General features: G+C 44.3%; 1 pseudogene; it reads right to left on the bottom strand.

Annotated features, from left to right (window-relative positions):
* Window positions 1-59: 59 nt before the first annotated feature.
* On the bottom strand, window positions 60-19984 carry LOC139579663 (RNA helicase Mov10l1-like; annotated as a pseudogene).
* Between the last annotated feature and the right edge of the window lie 853 nt (window positions 19985-20837).

Below are 20837 nucleotides of genomic sequence, written 5' to 3'. Positions count from 1 at the left end.
CAGACTGTTATCAACTACCTATCAAAGAGGCTGGGACGAGGTGTGAGAGGAGACAACAGCTAGTTTTGTGATGACTGCAGACATAGAGGGTAATAGTGAATGGAGGCGGGTGGCATTATGAGAGCAATCACAGCCAAGGCATTACAATGCAAAACTATCAGTCTCCGGGGCTTATTTTCGCCATTAAATCTATTGACTTTTACATTAGAAATACCTCCTGCTGATTAGTTCACATAAGCCACTTTGCTGAGCAGTTATGTATTCATGTATATATAATTTTTTTCTTGTGAGCCATTGTTTTGAGAACACTTCTGTAACGACAGAAGTACATAAAACACACATTTATATTTGAGACAAAGTTCTGAAACATTGACTGGCATTTAAATATGACATGTGAAATCAAGAATGTTTATAATTCATATTTTACTCAGGGGAACCAGTGTAGGCGTATTTCTTCTGTGTAGACAGACAGGCAGTCTCCTCAATATTGAGTCTCTTTCATGTCTCCTCCTTTGCTAATTTGAGGGTTTCCTGAGAAGAAGGGTCCTGATCAGAGCCCAGCTCTGATCACACTCCCATTAGTGGAGTCGTGTTTCTGTCTGGCTCACTGGGCTTTGATGTGACCCTAGATTACAGTCTGATGCACATGCTAAATGCTACAACAACAGCAAGCTACAGCTCTGTCTACCTACTGTAGCAATCAGATCAAACTTGACTGCAGCAGACAGACAGACACATACTTTTTAAACCAGGCAAGTCAGTTAAGAACAAATTCTTATTTACAATGACGGCCTACCCCTAACCCGGACGACGCTGGGCCAATTGTGTGCCACCCTATTGGATTCCCAATCATGGCCGGTTGTGATACAGCCTGGAATCGACCCAGGTATGTAGTGACGCCTCTTACACTGAGATGCAGTGCCTTAAACCACTGCGCCACTCGGGAGCCCCCAGACAATCATATAATGACATACACTCCCCTCCATATTTATTTGGACAGTGAAGCTAAAATGTGTAAATGTTGCTCTGTAATCGTACATAGTAGTGATGATTAATGATCTTTGTTCCTCTGTAACTTTCTCACTCATCGTTATTCAGGATTCATTAATTGATAGATACAATTGCACTGTTGGTGCTAAGAACACAAGCGTTTCGCTACACCCGCAATAACATCTGCTAAATATGTGTATGTGACCAATAAAATGTGATTTGATTTGATTCATGTAGAAGTGTTCAGAAACATCTGCTGTTCTTATTTACAAGACAAGTGACTAAAAAATGACACAAGAGGTCTATATTAATGTCATTCAGTTCCTATTGGACAAAACATAATCCGAAAAACAACCAAAACAAACTGCAAATGCATCCAACAAGTTTGTAGAGTCACAAGCTTGATGTAGTCATTGCGTGCTAGGAATATGGGACCAAATAATACACTTTTGAGTACTTTAATACAGTATAAGTGAATTTATCCAAATACTTATGAACAACAAAATATACATAAAAAAATACTAGATACATGAAGGGATTTCATTTCTAAAAGGTAAAAGATATATATATGAAAATATGCCAGCAAATAAAGGTGACATTCTGTACTGTTGCCTCATATGAAACATTTGATCTCAAATCCAAAATGCTGTATGTTGTCAAATTTTAGCTTCACATTCCAAATAAATACGGAGGGGAGTGTAAATCTTGTACCTTATGTTGCAATGACATTCAAAACATACAATTTCTCTTGACAATTATTGACACTTTCAAATCATAGAGCCAACTTCACAATTTTACTTTTAAAAAGCTTGTGCAAAAAGTAACTACGTAATTTCCTACCTTTTCTGCTTTATATCTCACGTTAGGGCAGTGGTTCTCAACTCCTGTCCTCATATACCCCCAACAGTACACATTTTTATTGTAGTCCCTGACAAGCACATCTGATTCAACTTGTGAGTTAATCATCAGGCCCTCACCTAGTTGATTCAGCTATGTTTGTCCGGGGCTACAACAAAAATGTGTTTTGTTGGGGTTACTCGAGGACCGGAGTTGGGAACCACTACATTAGGGTATAAAAAGTATTCAAGGAATTCCTGGAGAAGGATGATTATCACAGAAAAAAAAATTCAATACAGTTTGGGAGGAACACTATGTCATATTGGTGGCAGACAGCCACAGGATGCTCCTACCCTCTCATCCTACCTTCTCATCAGACAACTAGAAGAGATCTCCCACTGTGATGCAGACTGGTGGTCCAGGCTCCGCTTCTAATGACATGCTGCTTCTCTCACTCCCTCCGTCTCGCACAAACTTCTAATGGCAGCACAAAATTAAAGCACAGTTTATAAGTAACTCAATTCAATTGTTGTGTGGAACATGTCTTCCTCCACAACCACGTTCAGATGTGTATCTCTGATGGGCTTGTGCCCAGAGGGCTTGAGTCAGTAATAGGGCTTGGTCTGAGTGCTGCCACACGCACAAGGAATAGTACCGAGGCTCAGACTGTAGAAGTGCCAGGCAAATCAATCTAAGCCCCAGGGCCTGTATTCATAAAGCGTCTCAGAGTAGGAGTGCTGATCTAGGATCGCATTCCTTACGATATTAAATGCAAAACTGATCCTAGGGCAGTACCCCTGCTCTAAGACTCTTTCTAATCTATTCTACTGTATCTTAGTCTATGTCGCTCTGACATTATTTGTTCAGATATTTATATATTCTTAATTCCATTCCTTTAATTAGATTTGTGTGTCTTGTGTGTATTGTTGTGAAATTGTTAGATATTACTTGTTATATAATACTGCACTGTTGGAGCTAGAAACACAAGCATTTCGCTACACCCGCAATAACATCTGCTAAACACGTGTATGTGACCAATACAATGTTATTTTATTTTATTTATGCATATAGGCTCAGTCTGGCTGGCCCCTATCTCTCCCACAGCCTTCATTCTCCAGTCAGAGTGCCATCGGCCCCAGCCTAGCAGCCATCTTGTAAGGCTTTAGTGCCTGCCCAGCCCCAGTCTGATCTGAGCCGGGGCCCTGGGTTCAGACGATGAGAGCTACTGAGGGGCCTAACTGGGCAATTAGAGTCACAGACCAATTTTTCAGAACAATAGTGCCATACGTTTAACAAGCTCCCTCTGCCATTATCCCTGCAGGGGACTGTTTTTCTTTCTAACGGCCCCCCTGCCTATCTGTAGACGGTGTGTTTGTGTTGGTAATGGGGACTACGGTTCCTTTGGGCACCTGTCTATCAAAGACCAGTAAGGAGTCACAGAGGCACACTCCCACACAGACAAATATGTTCACTGATGATCACATTGGTTAACATAGTAGTCTTTATGTTAATGGACATCTTATTCGGTATGGTTTTATTGTACAAAAGGTGTTCAGCCTAACTGGTCATTGAATCAGTACTACACTAGCGGAATGAGCTCTATACACTTCCAACCACTTCTCTACTGTTAAACCTATATGTCCATGTCAGCTAGCTCTCATTTATGAATATGGCAACACCTCTCACCTGGCAAGAAAAAAAAATGACAAACCAGAAACTCTTTATATTTAAATGTCAAATAATAGTACTTGGAGCTGTGGATCATTTGTAGGTATGTTAGCTTGGCTATCCTGAGAGTAGTCAGTCAGCATGTTGCCCCTTCCATACAGAATGCCTAAAACATGGGAGTAACGCATTAAACTGTTGTCTTTTCCACCTCCATGTAGTCAACACAACTTCTTAGCAAGGTTAATATAGTAAACTAAAAATAATATAAAAATAATAATGAAAAAAACGATTTAGTCAACCGAAATAAAATAATTAACAAACCAGTTTGAAGAATTCAAACTACACTGAAACTATTATCGTTGAAACCAAAAATAAAATAGAAGTTTGAGTTTTTTCCCCCTAAACTTTGGTCAGAAATGGGGGTTTTGTGAAGTTTTCAAGTTGTTGAAGCTGGCAGGTAAATGTTGTTAGGAGATGGTGGTTTCAAATACCCTTAGAAATTGGTAGCTAACTTGATACTTCTTACAAGTTAAAAACCATTGGATTGGTGTAAACCCCTACTCCTCATTGGTGTAAACATGGGCGAGAGAGTTACCATATTTTTTGCACCAGTCTCGGCGCTATTCCTTTTAAATCCAAGTCACAGATACTTTATCATATAAACCTAACCTATGGTCTGACTCATTACTTTATATATTACTTCACCCCCAGTTGCAAGAAGTGACATCCCAAAAACACCATACAACACAAATGTCTTCTAGCCTCCCAGGCATGTGTTCTGTCCCAAATACTAAAACTAAATTGCAAACAGAAATAAAAACTAGCAAATCAGATCTGAAAATATACTGAAACTACACTTAAAACAAATATAAAAACACATACTATAACCCTGCCTCTTAGGTCCCTGGTTGCTGTCATATTTAGGCTGCTGGCAGTGAAGGGAGACCATTCTATTGAGGGACTATTCTTTTGAAGTGTCTCAGACACTTTTGAGCAATGTGAGTAATAGCATATGCTAGGCTGCAGGAGACAGAGTGTCTAAACACCCCGGTGGGGCAGGCAGGCAGCGTCTGTCTGTGTCTGCCTATAGGTCCACCCGGAGACTGGATGTGACAACTGAGTGCTACTGACAGGCTGACTCTCCTGTGACAGTCAGCCCTGGTGGAGCCCAGCGAGAAAGTAGAGGAGAGGGGGTGGTGCTGGGACTGAATCACAATAGGACTCTAATGAGTAGGGAGGAGACAGCTTTTATTTGAATGTGCCACACTGCCAGGGAGCTTCAGACCCCGTTTACCTGAGGAGCTCTTTGATGTGGGACTCAGGTACCATGGTACGGTCCCAGTACCTCTCTTACTCATGATAGGTTTCTCACATGTAACCACTGGCACCAGTCCTCTTCTATTATAGCAGGATGTTTCTAAAGCACACCTTTGGAAGTGTTGCTAGATATAGACTCATTGTCAATACAACACTGACCTAGCTAGCACAATATGAAATAGACACTGGTGTCAAAGTCCAATAACCCAATAAGAAGAAAAATCAACACCAAAGGTTTGTATCATCATATGTACTACTGCCACCCAGTGGACTGCATGACAACTGCATCTAAAGTTTGCTCTTAGAGCAGTTTGGAATTGGAGTGCATTCTCCAAAGACATCTCCATACATATTTCCATTGATTAACACATATGCAGCTCTCTGTGTAGATGAACAAATGTAGAGAGCCAAGTCATGGTAATGTGATAAATGAATGAAGAAAACTCTATTTGAACATAATAGGACCGATAGTGTTGGAGTGATGGACAGCTGGGCAGTAGTGAGCACAGCAAACTCTCTCACTCCTCTTTCTCACTGGCAGCTCTGAGGAGAAAGTAAGAGATTTGCATGTTTTATTACTGACAAATTAAAGTTTCTTGCTTTGACTCAAGTTTTATCAAATGGTGTGTGTGCATGTGTGTGTGTGTGTGTGTGTGTGTGTGTGTGTGTGTGTGTGTGTGTGTGTGTGTGTGTGTGTGTGTGTGTGTGTGTGTGTGTGTGTGTGTGTGTGTGTGTGTGTGTGTGTGTGTGTGTGTGTGTGTGTGGTGCATAATACACTCTAAACACACCTATGTGCAGCCCTGATAGAGGTTGGGGGTCTCCGCTCAGGAAGGCCTTGTTTTCAAAAGAGTACTGGAGGAGAGGGTTGAAGCATGGGTCCTTGACTATGGAGGTGCGGGTTTCCCATGACGATGAGCAGGGCTTTGGGCCGAACGACTGCCATGTTGAAGCGCTTGGGGTTGGACAGCAATCACAGGACGCTTTGCAGGTCGTCGCACTGCACTGACTCATTCGCCCTCACCTGGAACAAGAGGTCATTTATTTAGATGTATTAAGATAGGTGTCAATTGCATCTACAATTCAGTCAATTCAGCAAGTGAAGTGATATACAAATCAAACAAAAGTGACACATTGTTTTTTATATTTCAGAATGTATTCCCTGAATTGAAAACGAATGGACCTGAGACCCTGTAAAGGGAGAAATTAGTCAAGTTCAATAGTTCAATAATGAAGGAGGGGAATGTTACCGTGGACAAGATGATGACCAGGAACTCCTGTCCCTGGAACTCCTCCACAGAGCCCAGCTTGATGTCAGACAGACCCACCCTGTGGAGCAGCACACGGATCTTCTCTGACTGAGGAGCAGAGGTTCAGGTGGTCAGACCGGTGTTCAGGGTTAAGGGAGCGGGACCAATGTACTAGTTGTGAAAGAATAATGAACTTGTTATGGGTTTTTTAGGCTTTTAGGTGAGTAACAAGCAAACTGTAACAGAATGGTACCCACTGTTGACAGTCTAAATGGTCATGCCATACTGACCTGTTTCCTGTAGGGAGCAATAATGCCAATGTCAGTGGCAGCTACAGGATTGTAGAGCTTCTTGGCCAGCTGGCAGCAGTACAGCATCATCTGTACCGCCTCTCCAGGGTTGAACCACAACGGGTTGTTGCCCTCCCTCATCTCTGTGCCCTGAGAAAAGGAAAGCTGACTGGCATTATTGGTGTTCAACATCTAGGCTCGGTGCCGACAAGATAGGAAAACCTGTATTTGTCAAAATGTTCTCAACATGTCAGTGGGAAACGAGGAGAGGAAACGCAGACATTGAGGACAGAGGACATGACGAAGACACAATCAATCAATGAAATGTATTTATAAAGCCCTTTTTACAACCCCAAACAGCAAGCAATGCAGATGTAGAAGCACGGTGGCTAGGAAAAACTCCCTAGAAAGTCGGGAACCTAGGAAGAAACCTAGAGAGGAACCAGGCTCTGAGGGGTGGCCGGTCCTCTTCTGGCTCTGCCGGGTGGAGATTATAACAGTACATGGCCAAGATGTTCAAACGTTCATAGATGACCAGCAGGGTCAAATAATAATAATCACAGTGGTTGTAGAGGGTGCAACAGGTCAGCACCTCAGGAGTAAATGTCAGTTGGCTTTTCATAGCCGATCATTCAGTTAGAGACAGCAGGTGCGGTAGAGAGAGTGAGTCGAAAACAGCAGGTCCGGGACAAGGTAGAACGTCCGGTGAACAGGTCAGGGTTCCATAGCCGCAGGCAAAACAGTTGAAACTGGAGCAGCAGCACGACCAGGTGGACTGGGGACAGCAAGGAGTCAACAGGCCAGGTAGTCCTGAGGCATGGTCCTAGGGCTCAGGTCTTCCGAGAGAAGAGAAAGAGAAAGAAAGAGAAAGAGAGAGAGAATTATAGGGAGCATACTTAAATTCACACAGGACACTGGATAAGACAGGAGAAATACTCCAGATATAACAGACTGACCCTAGCCCCCCGACACATAAACTATTGCAGCATAATTACTGGAGGCTGAGACAGGAGGGGTCGAGAGACACTGTGGCCCCGTCCGACTAGACCTCCGGGCAGGGCCAACCAGGCAGGATATAAGCCCACCCACTTTTCCAAAGCACAGTCCCCACACCACTAGAGGGATATCTTCCACCACCAACTTACTACCCTGGGACAAGGCCGAGTATAGCCCACGAAAATCTCCCACATTTTTTATTTTATTTATTTATTTCACCTTTATTTAACCAGGTAGGCTAGTTGAGAACAAGTTCTCATTTGCAACTGCGACCTGGCCAAGATAAACGCATAGCAGTGTGAACAGACAACACAGAGTTACACATGGAGTAAACAATAAACAAGTCAATAACATGGTAGAAAAAAAGAGAATCTATATACAATGTGTGCAAAAGGCATGAGGTAGGCAATAAATCGAATAATTACAATTTAGCAGATTAACACTGGAGTGATAAATCATCAGATGATCATGTGCAAGAAGAGATACTGGTGTGCAAAAGAGCAGAAAAGTAAATAAATAAAAGCAGTATGGGGGGTGAGGTAGGTAAATTGGGTGGGTAGTTTACAGATGGACTATGTACAGCTGCAGCGATCGGTTAGCTGCTCGGATAGCAGATTTTTAAAGTTGTTGAGGGAGATAAAAGTCTCCAACTTCAGAGATTTTTGCAATTCGTTCCAGTCGCAGGCAGCAGAGAACTGGAAGGAAAGGCGTCCAAATGAGGTTTTAGCTTTAGGGATGATCAGTGAGATACACCTGCTGGAGCGCGTGCTGCGGGTGGGTGTAGCCATCGTGACCAGTGAACTGAGATAAGGCGGCACTTTACCTAGCATAGCCTTGTAGATGACCTGGAGCCAGTGGGTCTGACGACGAACATGTAGCGAGGGCCAGCCGACTAGGGCATACAGGTCGCAGTGGTGGGTCGTATAAGGTGCTTTAGTAACAAAACGAATGGCACTGTGATAAACTGCATCCAGTTTGCTGAGTAGAGTGTTGGAAGCTATTTTGTAGATGACATCGCCGAAGTCGAGGATCGGTAGGATAGTCAGTTTTACTAGGGTAAGTTTGGCGGCGTGAGTGAAGGAGGCTTTGTTGCGGAATAGAAAGCCGATTCTTGATTTGATTTTGGATTGGAGATGTTTGATATGAGTCTGGAAGGAGAGTTTGCAGTCTAGCCAGACACCTAGGTACTTATAGATGTCCACATATTCTAGGTCGGAACCGTCCAGGGTGGTGATGCTAGTCGGGCGTGCGGGTGCAGGCAGCGAACGGTTGAAAAGCATGCATTTGGTTTTACTAGCGTTTAAGAGCAGTTGGAGGCCACGGAAGGAGTGTTGTATGGCATTGAAGCTCGTTTGGAGGTTAGATAGCACAGTGTCCAAGGAAGGGCCGGAAGTATATAGAATGGTGTCGTCTGCGTAGAGGTGGATCAGGGAATCGCCCGCAGCAAGAGCAACATCATTGATGTATACAGAGAAAAGAGTCGGCCCGAGAATTGAACCCTGTGGTACCCCCATAGAGACTGCCAGAGGACCGGACAACATGCCCTCCGATTTGACACACTGAACTCTGTCTGCAAAGTAGTTGGTGAACCAGGCAAGGCAGTCATTAGAAAAACCGAGGCTACTGAGTCTGCCGATAAGAATATGGTGATTGACAGAGTCGAAAGCCTTGGCCAGGTCGATGAAGACGGCTGCACAGTAATGTCTTTTATCGATGGCGGTTATGATGTCGTTTAGTACCTTGAGCGTGGCTGAGGTGCACCCGTGACCGGCTCGGAAACCGGATTGCACAGCGGAGAAGGTACGGTGGGATTCGAGATGGTCAGTGATCTGTTTGTTGACTTGGCTTTCGAAGACCTTAGATAGGCAGGGCAGGATGGATATAGGTCTGTAACAGTTTGGGTCCAGGGTGTCTCCCCCTTTGAAGAGGGGGATGACCGCGTCAGCTTTCCAATCCTTGGGGATCTCAGATGATACGAAGGAGAGGTTGAAATGGCACGAACCCGAGGGGGGCGCCAACCCGGACAGGGAGATCACGTCAGAGACTCAACCCACTCAAGTGACGCACCCCTCATAGGGACAGCATGGAAGAGCACCAGTAAACCAGTGACTCAGCCCCCGTAATAGGGTTAGAGGCAGAGAATCCCAGTGGAATCCCACAAGGATTCAAGGAAAGACTATTGAGAAAGATCCCATTGTCTTGAGTCTATTTTGGACAGAGGGCCAGGAAGGCCTCCTGGGAACGGTAGTTATACACCAGCTTGGGCACCTGGAGGGAGAAGAGAGGACACCATGAGAATGCAATAATCTTTGGAGCCATTTATTTACAATGTGATCCTGTGTGGCTCAGTCGGTAGAACATGGTGCTTGCAAAGCCTAGGGTTGTGGGCTCGATTTCCGCTGGGGCCACCCATACGTCGCTTTGAATAAAAGTGTCTGTTAAATGGCATATATTATCATATATTATATTACAATGCAAGTCAAAACATTATGTTGAAAAAGATGCATCATCTGGATTCAGTTGGTGACTCACTATGCATGATTTAGATGACCATGGCACTGACAGGGGGAGTGTGTGTGTGTGTGTGTGTGTGTGTGTGTGTGTGTGTGTGTGTGTGTGTGTGTGTGTGTGTGTGTGTGTGTGTGTGTGTGTGTGTGTGTGTGTGTGTGTGTGTGTGTGTGTGTGTGTGTGTGTGTGTGTGTGTGTGTGTGTGTGTGTGTGTGTGTGTATTCACCAGCTTTGTATCGCCCACTCTCTCTTGTGTACAGGGGGTTGGCCATCAGTCTCTCCAGCATGGACACCCCATGGCCCAATGCCTGCGCCAGCTTGGTCTTCACAATTGGACCCATCTGCCTGGGGTCTCCAGACAGAACTATGTGAAAGGTGGGAGTAGCAACAGAACATATGATTCACTTTTTGATCAAGAGGCCACAAAATACAGTTACTGTTATGACTTCTGTCAGTTTTGTGATGTGCAATGTTTTTTCAACGGTTGCACCACTTTAGTAAGGGTGTTCCAGGTGTTTTGTGGTTGTAGTGTACTCTGTTTAGTCTAACCTGTCCGTCTCTCTCTGACAGAAGCCCTAGGGGGACCAATGCCACACTGAGGAAAAAACAACAACTTTCATTATTTTAATACACGTTGTATTGTGATCATCTTCAGAGTAGTTCTTCCAATGCAATCAAAAATGTGATTTTCCTGTGTTATATATTTCCACACTATGAGGTTGGAATAATACTGTGAAATTGTGAAAATTATGATACTGCACTTTTACTGTAAGAACTGTTTGAAAAGACGGCCTGAAATTTCAGCCTGTTTTGATGGGAAGGAGTTTTGTTAATAGACCAATAGACCAAACCTTTTCCAATAACAGCTAGTTTTCCATTTTCTCCACACTCAGACTGCTCCCCGACAGTCCTAGCAAAATTCTTGCTTGAGAAATTGCTCTTCGCTAAGAAGCTATTTTTGTTTCCTTTTGATCATTTTAATTGAAAACAATCACAGTAAGATACTTACATTTTTACCCATAAATGATTTGATATTGAGATAGAAATGGCTGCATTGGACCTTTAACATAAGGGCCTTGTTATCTTCTTGTCCCTTACCGCAGCCCAACCTGGTAGAACATGCCAGCGCTGGTACAGGTGCTGACCACGAACCTGTCGAAGGAAGCATGTCAGATGTCCTTCCCAGCCCAAGAGTACTGCCTTATAATCTCAGGGATGGCCTACAGGAGATACAGACAGAGGCATAAACTGGTAGAGAAAATAGGATCGAGGCGGTGGCGGTGGGTGCAGTACCTCTTCCTGTCGACAGGAGGTGTTGACGCGGGCCAGGCTCGTAAGCGTGCAGGAACCCACTGTCATGGAGCTGGATACAGATGAGGTCAGCAGCACTGTTGAAGGGAGTGCACACCAGAACATAACTACTGGGCAGGTGGTAACACACCTTCAGTATTGGAACAAGAGGAGACATTTCACTGTTTATCCAGAGAACTAGAATGAGGGCAACGTTTGTAAATATCCAAATACAACCAATCACAAGAAACTTGACTGAGCATGCCAGGTGCAATGTAATCAGTGGAACATAGTAAACGTGCAACTCCTGCTCATCTGGCACTCCAGGCAGGGCAGGTTGAACCAAACAGTCCAGTATTTGAATGAAAACAAAGACTATTTGAACGCGGATCTGGTTCTGGTTGTCAAAGCTCTTCTCTGTCCTTGCACCCGATTGGTGGAACCAGCTACACTCAGAAGCTAGGACAGCAGAGTCCCCATTGTACGAAAACATCTGAAACCCTACCTCTTCAAAGAGGATCTTAAATAAGACATCGCAGTCTTATCACCCCCTCCCCCCACTATAAAATATCAAAACCTTGCATGTGTCTTTTCCTACTATCACTGATTTGGCTTATAACTGAAAATTGTACTGGCTACGACTGTGATATGTGGTTGTCTCACCTAGCTATCTTAAAATGAACACACAAAGTCGCTCTGGAGAAGAGTGTCTGCTAAAATGAATCAAATGTCAATGTAAAAGGTTGTGATATCCATTGGGTTGAGAAGTGTACAGTACAGAACCTGCAGTATGGCCTCCATGAGGGGGATCATCTTTCCTGTCCCTGGGGATCCAAACAGGATGTACTGGGTGGGCCGGCACTCCCCTGCCAGGATATGCTTCAATGCCTCCCTCTGAGACAGGTTCAGCTGCTGGTTGAAGAGCTGCCTTGAAATTGGGATGGGCTTAGATGGCATCCTGGAATCGGAGAGGATAAAATAGGCTCAATTCTCATTCCCTTCATTGATCAGTCTCAAAGGTACTGAACTGTCCTAGTTGGGACAAGTTTTGATGCTATTTATGTTTATGACACTTCAGTAGCTTTAGTATACAGAGAATCTGTGCTGTCAGAAGGAAGGAGCCCAAATGCTCACCTGTTTTGGTTTGTGTGGCCTTTGAGACCATGTCAACAGGGATGCTTGATAGGGTCATCTCTGTTATCTCCTGTTATCTCCTGGCCCCCACTCACACGTCCATAAAGGGGCCTGGAGCATCACGGCTGTGGGGAAGAACACTGGGAAGAGTAGAGAATATACCATAAGGCATGGACCAGACCAGACAGCAGAGGAGGCTGGTGGGAGGAGCTATAGAAGGACAGGCTCATTGTAATGGCTGGAATGGAATAAATAGAACAGTATCAAACACATCAATCATAGGGAAACCACATGTTTGACTCCATTCCGTGTATTCCATTCCAGCCATTACAATGAGTATGTCCTCCTATAGCTCTTCCCGCCAGCCTCCTATGCCAGACAGGGAATAAATCTGGGTTGAGAAGAAGAAATAGTGAGACAAAATACTAAATATACTGGAAATGGGATTGAAAAGAAAATGCAACCCAAACTTACCACTCCCCCCAAAGTGCTTGGTATGGGTCAACCCGTCGACACAAATATTATCATACATAATCCATATACTGTCAAACCTTCACTTTCTCTATGCTAGAGGAACAGAGCTCAACACTTCCAGGAACAACATTTTTTCTTAATGTTTAAACTGCACTTTTTTATCATTTAAACAAAATCTTAAAATGACATGAATTCACAATTCAGATATGGTTCTGCCAGGGGGCAATACAGTTCAATCTACCTCAGTCCTGGTTACCTACCTACCGGTTGTCACTAGTTCCCACAGTCACACATTTATAAAAGACGCCTATTTCTACGATTTCTCTTCTTAAAATCTTATTTTAAACCTATTCCTAAACTTAACCACACTATTGACCTCCTTATGCCTAACCTTAAATTACGACCAAAAATATGTTTGTTTTCATGAATTTTTACAATATAGCCTATTTGACTTTGTGGCAACTATAGGAAACCCTACCAGACGACGCTCCCCTTACTGCTGTTCCCCCACCCACTCAGCAGCAATGGTATTAATACAGTTTTAGGTTCTCTGTTGTGTGCCTCTCCTCTCCATGATCTCTGTTGTGTGCCTCTCCTCTCCATGATCTCTGTTGTGTGCCTCTCCTCTCCATGATCTCAGTTGAAGTCCCACTTCTCATCAATATGATGGCTCGTTGCAGTGATGTATGACAGCATGTTCATAGACATCCAACAATCTGTTGTTAATGCCACATATGGTGTTTGAGAGCTCGTGCTTTGTGCTTGCTTAAGCAACCATTGTACAATTTTTCCATCAGGGTTGTCACAGTTTTTCGAAATTTCATCTTGTAATCTGGTTCTACCATTGAGAAAAGCTGAATATCAACTGCAATCACTTCTGTAATCAGAAATGATTTTCTCACTCCATCCCTTATCGCACTGCTGCCAACAACGGGTTGGGTCTCACAGTGCCTCCCTAACAGCATTGCACCTGTACTGTCACTGTAGCTCAATTCAACCTCACAAAGTTTGCATTTCATCACCTTCTCAATAAACTTCTCAAAGTATTGCTACTACAGGACTTTGCTGCTGTCGCTTTCCTGTCTCACTCTTCAATTGTTCCAACTGTTAATGACGATGATGTGTGGAGAGCTTTATATACGTGGCAAATAATTTAAAAGATGCATATCTTATCCTACTAACGTTACAGCATTGTTGCATGAGGTATTTGTTGAATTTTTATTTGACCCTTTATGATGATGATCGGGACCTGTTAGTGGTCGTATTGTGATAACTGCCCTGTGATTGAAATTTGGAGAAGAAAAAATCCTACGTTTTTTTGGTTAGGGATTTTTTCTAAACGTTAACGTTCCCAATGTCGTTTATACAATCACACCCCTACCCAGAACCAGGAAGGTACCTGTTGAAGGTGAACCTCTAGAGGCTTTCCTATGTAGCCATGCTGAAACTGATGTTCACCCTCATACTCACTTCATTATTGATCTGTGAAATACAACATAAGAAGTCATAGGCTAGGGACTTCATCTAGCTACACAGGAGAGAGGTGTAATTCAACAATGTGGACCAAACTGTCATCATTCAACATGTCTGTCATGGGTACAGTAACTAGGTTAGGGAAAAAAGCATTTCTGATTATACAGAATGTTAGTGGACAGCGTAATCAAGGTTATCTTTATTATTCCATAGGGAAATGTGGTTAGTAGGCTGAACATACTGTACTTCATTACATAATACAGAACAGAGACAGTGAGGTGGATGTGAAGCCATCACAGTGACCATCTGGGCAGCTTGAGGGAGCAGTGGGGCTGCCGAGCAGTAGGGAGCAAAGTGTTGGGGAAGACACTCCTCTTTACTGCCAACTGTGACCTAAAGGCACCTCCCCATGGTGAAAGAGGGGAAGTGCAGAAGCAGCTCTGCACAACACCCCAAGTTCCTAGAATAGGACTTTTTTTTGTTACCTTTATTTAACTAGGCAAGTCAGTTAAGAACAAATTCTTATTTACAATGATGGCCAAACACAGAAAATGCTGGACCAATTGTGTACCGCCCTATGGGATTCCCAATCACAGCCGGATGTGATACCGCCTGGAATTGAACCAGGGACTGTAGTGATGCCTCATGCACTGAGATGTAGTGCCTTAGACCGCTGCGCTACTCAGGAGGATGGAGGGACACAAATCATTGTTCAAAAAACAGAATCTCCATATGCAATTGATTCAGTCGGATAATAGATAAAAGACAGCATTACACGTGATCCCACCAGAAATTGACAACCATATCAGATGTATGTTGTAGCGGCTAGCTAAGCATGACTTACTTGGCTCGGCAGCCCACTTTCACAGATAACTTCTCCCCTGGTGCGATCTCCACGTCTCTCTCTTCTGCTCATACGGCAGGCTTGTGAACAATGTCCTGATGAGCCTCGGCATTCTCTACAACCACATCTCCATTGATCTCACTCATCTCCTTCCCAACACTATTGAGCAGTGCATTAGGCCCAGTAGACCTAGTAGGCCCGGGAAGCCTGGACCACGGGTAGAGAGCAGGGCCCACTATGGGGGTGCGCTTTCCGGATAGGCCCTGAATATCCCCATATTGGATCTGTGTTAGAGCAGGGTGCTGTAGGACTCAATTTCTTTGTACCGGTGGGTCTGTCACAGTACCTAGGGTGAAGTGCTCCTCTGAGTCTCAGCCAGCAAACTCACAGCACTTCAGTCTATGGGTCTCTAAGCCTTGGTTCCTGTCAAGAGAAAAATAATGATAAAACTCATAATAAAATGATATTCAGCAACTCTTGGTAGGACAATGGTGCTAGAAATAGTGCATAAATGTTATTAAAATCAACACATCAGGGTATTTACAGATTGACAAGGTGGTTCTATGTCATTTAATACAGGTAGAAACTCAGTTACTGACCCCACTGTATCAAGACCACCAGCTCCCGGCTCTCTACCAGCAGCAGTGTTCCGAAGTGTGTCTTGTCGCTGACCACCAGGTCGCCCTTGTCCTCCAGGAGACTATTGATTTCCGCCTCTGGGATTGACCTAGTATTGGCAGCATTCATACTGTCAGAGTAAAAAGACCAGAGTAATGGTGGAGGTTAGTGGCCGAGTCATAATTTATTATCAGCCGTTAAAGCGCCAATCTGCAGTTCAAATATAACACAATAAAAAAATGTAATGTACACAGTTTACAGCAGTTATAAAAGGTGCAGTGAAATGCTTGCATGTTAGCTCCCTCAACATTGCAGAACAATATCAATAATAATAAAAAATCTATCAAAAATAACAAATAATTAGGGGAGGTAATGTATAGTATTAAAACTGATATGTACACTATATGATACAGTATAAATTATAAATGTGCCAGGTATGTGTAATGATCTCACACCTACACCTGGACGTGTGCTCCGGGCATGTGCTGACCAACTGGCAGGTGTCTTCACTGACATTTTCAACATGTCCCTGATTGAGTTTGTAATACCAACATGTTTCAAGCAGACCACCATAGTCCCTGTGCCCAAGAACACAAAGGCAAACTGCCTAAATGACTACGGACCCGTGGCACTCACGTCCGTAGCCATGAAGTGCTTTGAAAGGGTGGTAATGGCTCACATCAACACCATTATCCCAGAAACCCTTGACCCACTCCAATTTGCATACCGCCCAAACAGATCCACAGATGATGCAATCTCTATTGCACTCCACACTGCCCTTTCCCACCTGGTCAAAAGGAACACCTATGTGAGAATGCTATTCATTGACTACAGCTCAGCGTTCAACACCATAGTACCCTCAAAGCTCATCACTAAGCTAAGGAACCTGGAACTAAACACCTCCCTCTGCAACTGGATCCTGGACTTCCTGACGGACCGCCCCCCAGGTGGTGAGGGTAGGTAGCAACACATCTGCCACGCTGTTCCTCAACACTGGAGCTCCCCAGGGGTGCGAGCTCAGTCCCCTCCTGTACTCCCTGTTCACCCACGGCTTCATGGCCAGGCACGACTCCAACACAACCATTAAGTTTGCAGACGACAGAACAGTGGTAGGCCTGATCACTGACAACGACGAGACAGCCTATAGGGAGGAGGTCAGAGACCTGTCCAGGTGGTGCCAGAATAACAACCTATCCCTCAACGTAACCAAGACTAAGGAGATGATTGTGGACTACAGGAAAATGAGCACCGAGGTCGCCCCCATTCTCATCGACGGGGCTGTAGTGGAGCAGGTTGAGAGCTTCAAGTTCCTTGGTGTCCACATCAACAACAAACTAGAATGGTCCAAACACACCAAGACAGTCGTGAAGAGGGCACGTCAAAGCCTATTCCCCCTCAGGAAATTAAAAAGATTTGGCATGGGTCCTGAGATCCTCAAAAGGTTCTACAGCTGCAACATCGAGAGCATCCTGACCGGTTGCATCACTGCCTGGTACGGCAATTGCTCGGCCTCCGACCGCAAGGCACTTCAGAGGGTAGTGCGTACAGCCCAGTACATCACTGGGGCAAAGCTACCTGCCATCCAGGACCTCTACACCAGGCTGTGTCAGAGGAAGGCCCTAAAAATGGTCAAAGACCCCAGCCACCCCAGTCATAGACTGTTCTCTCTACTACCACATGGCAAGCGGTACCGGAGTGCCAAGTCTAGGACAAAAAGGCTTCTCAACAGTTTTACCCCCAAGCCATAAGACTCCTGAACAGGTTACCAAATGGATACACGGACTATTTTCATTGTGTGCCCCCCCCTGTTTTATGCTGCTGCTATTCTCTGTTTATCATATATGCATAGTCACTTTAACTATACATTCATGTACATACTACCTCAATTGGCCCGACCAACCAGTGCTCCCACACATTGGCCAACCGGGCTATCTGCATTGTGTCCCACCACCTGCCAACCCCTCTTTTTACGCTACTGCTACTCTTTGTTCATCATATATGCATAGTCACTTTAACCATACCTACATGTACATACTACCTCAATAAGCCTGAATAACCGGTGTCTGTATATAGCCTTGCTACTGTTATTTTCAAATGTCTTTTTACTGTTGTTTAATTTCTTTACACACACGCACATACACACACACACCTTTTTTCACACTATTGGTTAGAGCCTGTAAGTAAGCATTTCACTGTAAGGTCTACTACACCTGTTGTATTCGGCGCACGTGACAAATAAACTTTGATTTGATTTGGACTCTATGTAAACTGGAAACCACATATCCTGAGGCTGCATTCATTGTAGCTGTGGATTTTAACAAGGCTAATCTGAAAACAAGACTCCCTAAATTTTATCAGCATATCGAATGCGCTACCCGGGCGGAAAAAATCCTGGACCATTGTTACTCTAACTTCCGCGATGCATACAAAGCCCTGCCTCGCCCTCCTTTCGGAAAATCTGACGACGACTCCATTTTGTTGCTCCCAGCCTATAGACAGAAACTAAAACAGGAAACGCCCATGCTCAGGTCTGTTCAACGCTGGTCCAACCAATCTGATTCCATGCTTCAAGATTGCTTCGATCACGTGGACTGGGATATGTTCCGCATAGCGTCGGAAAACAACAGTGACGAATACGCTGATTCGGTGAGCGAGTTCATTAGCAAGTGCATCGGTGATGTTGTACCCACAGCAACTTTTAAAACCTTCCCCAACCAGAAACCATGGATTGATGGCAGTATTCGTGTAAAACTGAAAGCGCGAACCACTACTTTTAATCAGGGCAAGGCGACCGGTAACATTACCGAATACAAACAGTGTAGCTATTCCCTCTGCAAGGCAATCAAACAAGAAAAGCGTCAGTATAGAGACAAAGGATTTTCGCAATTCAACGGCTCAGACAAGAGAGGTATGTGGCAGGGTCTACAGTCAATCATGGACTACAAAAAGAAAACCAGCCCCGTCGCGGACCACGATGTCTTGCTCACAGACAAACTAAACAACTTCTTTGCTCGTTTTGAGGTCAAAACAGTGCCAACGACACAGCCCGCTACCAAAACCTGCGAGCTCTCCTTCACCGCAGCCAACGTGAGTAAAGTATTGAAACGTGTTAACCCTCGCAGGCTGCCGTCCCAGACGGCATCCCTAGCCGCATCCTCAAAGCATGCGCAGACCAGCTGGCTGGTGTATTTACGGACATATTCAATCAATCCTTATCCCAGTCTGTTGTTCTCACATGCTTCAAGAGGGCCACCATTGTTCCAGTTCCCAAGAAAGCTAAGGTAACTGAGCTAAATGACTATCACTCACCTCTGTCATCATGAAGTGCTTTGAGAGACTAGTCAAGGATCATATCACCTCCACCCTACCTGACAGCCTAGACCTACTCCAATTTGCTTACTGCCCCAATAGGTCCACAGACGACGCAATCGCAATCACACTGCCCTAACCCACCTGGACAAGAGGAATACCAATGTAAGAATGATGTTCATCGACTACAGCTCAGCATTTAACAACATAGTACCCTCCAAACTCGTTATTAAGCTCGAAACCCTGGTTCTCGACCCCGCCCTGTGCAACTGGGTCCTGGACTTCCTGACGGGCCGCCCCCAGGTGGTGAGGGTAGGAAACAACATCTCCACCCCGCTGATCCTCAACCACTGGGGCCCCACAAGGGTGCGTTCTCAGCCCTCTCCTGTACTCCCTGTTCACCCATGACTGCGTGGCCATGCACGCCTCCAACTCAATCATCAAGTTTGCAGATGACACTACAGTGGTAGGCTTGATTACCAACAACAACGAGACGGCCTACAGGGAGGAGGTGAGGGCCCTCAGAGTGTGGTGTCAGGAAAATAACCTCACACTCAACGTCAACAAAACAAAGAAGATGATCGTGGACTTCAGGAAATAGCAGAGGGTGCACCCCCCTATCCACATCGACGGGACAGTAGTGGAGAAGGTGGAAAGTTTTAAGTGCCTCGGCGTACACATCATGGACAAACTGGAATGGTCGACCCACACAGACAGCATGGTGAAGAAGGCGCAACAGTGCCTTCAATATATCCACAGAACGCGTCTCCGTCCTGAGCGGTATGACGGCTGCGTGGTCCCATGGTGTTTATACTGTGTACTATTGTTTGTACAGATGAACGTGGTACCTTCAGGCGTTTGGAAATTGCTGCCAATGATGAACCAGGCTTGTGGAGGTCTACAATTTATTTTCTGAGGTCTTGGCTGATTTCTTTTGATTTTCCCATGATGTCAAGCAAAGAAGCACTGAGTTTGAAGGTAGGCCTTGAAATACATCCACAGATACATCTCCAATTGACTCAAATGATGTCAATTAGCCTATCAGAAGCTTCTAAAGCCATGACATAATTTTCTGGATTTTTCAAGCTGTTTAAAGGCACAGTCAACTTAGTCAACAGTAAACTTCTGACCCACTGGAATTGTAATACAGTGAATTATAAGTGAAATAATCTGTCTGTAAACAATTGTTGGAAATATTACTTGTGTCATGCACAAAGTAGATGTCCTAACCGACTTGCCAAAATTATAGTTTGTTAACAAGAAATTTGTGGAGTGGTTGAAAAACAAGTTTTAATGACTCCAATATAAGTGTATGTAAACTTCTGACTTCAACTGTATGGATTACCAGTCATGTGAAATCCATAGATTAGAGCCCAATGAATATATTTAAATTGACTGATTTCCTCAAATGGACTTAAACTCAGTATTATCTTTGAAATTGTTGCATGTTGCATTTATATTTTTATATCTAGCATATTGGCTGATATAGCCCAGTAATACAATATAGGGGCCATGTGAGAATCTCTTGTAATTTAACCTATTTCTTAAGTTATTTTTCCATTTGATATTGACTATAGGGCACAAAATTGCAGGGACCATGGTTGGCAAGTGAGCAGCGTCACATATGCCAAAAATGACATTGCGGGAATGTGGTTTGGTTTGGGACCAGTTCTTGCAGTAGCGGGTGGGAGTCGGACAGAAAGCCAACAGGTGCAAGCGGGAGCTGGATGAAGAAACCGGTCCCATGCAGATCTCTACTGTACACAATGACTTTGAATCCTGTAACGCTAGAGCTGTTTTTTACTGTGTCAGTGTGAAAAGTAGGGAATTAGCTAGGGAAAC

Source organism: Salvelinus alpinus, chromosome 6 (genome assembly GCF_045679555.1).
Source record: "Salvelinus alpinus chromosome 6, SLU_Salpinus.1, whole genome shotgun sequence".
NCBI classification, from domain to species: domain Eukaryota; kingdom Metazoa; phylum Chordata; class Actinopteri; order Salmoniformes; family Salmonidae; genus Salvelinus; species Salvelinus alpinus.
Note: the sequence above shows the minus strand (reverse complement) of the source record. Positions and strands in the feature narration are given on the sequence as shown.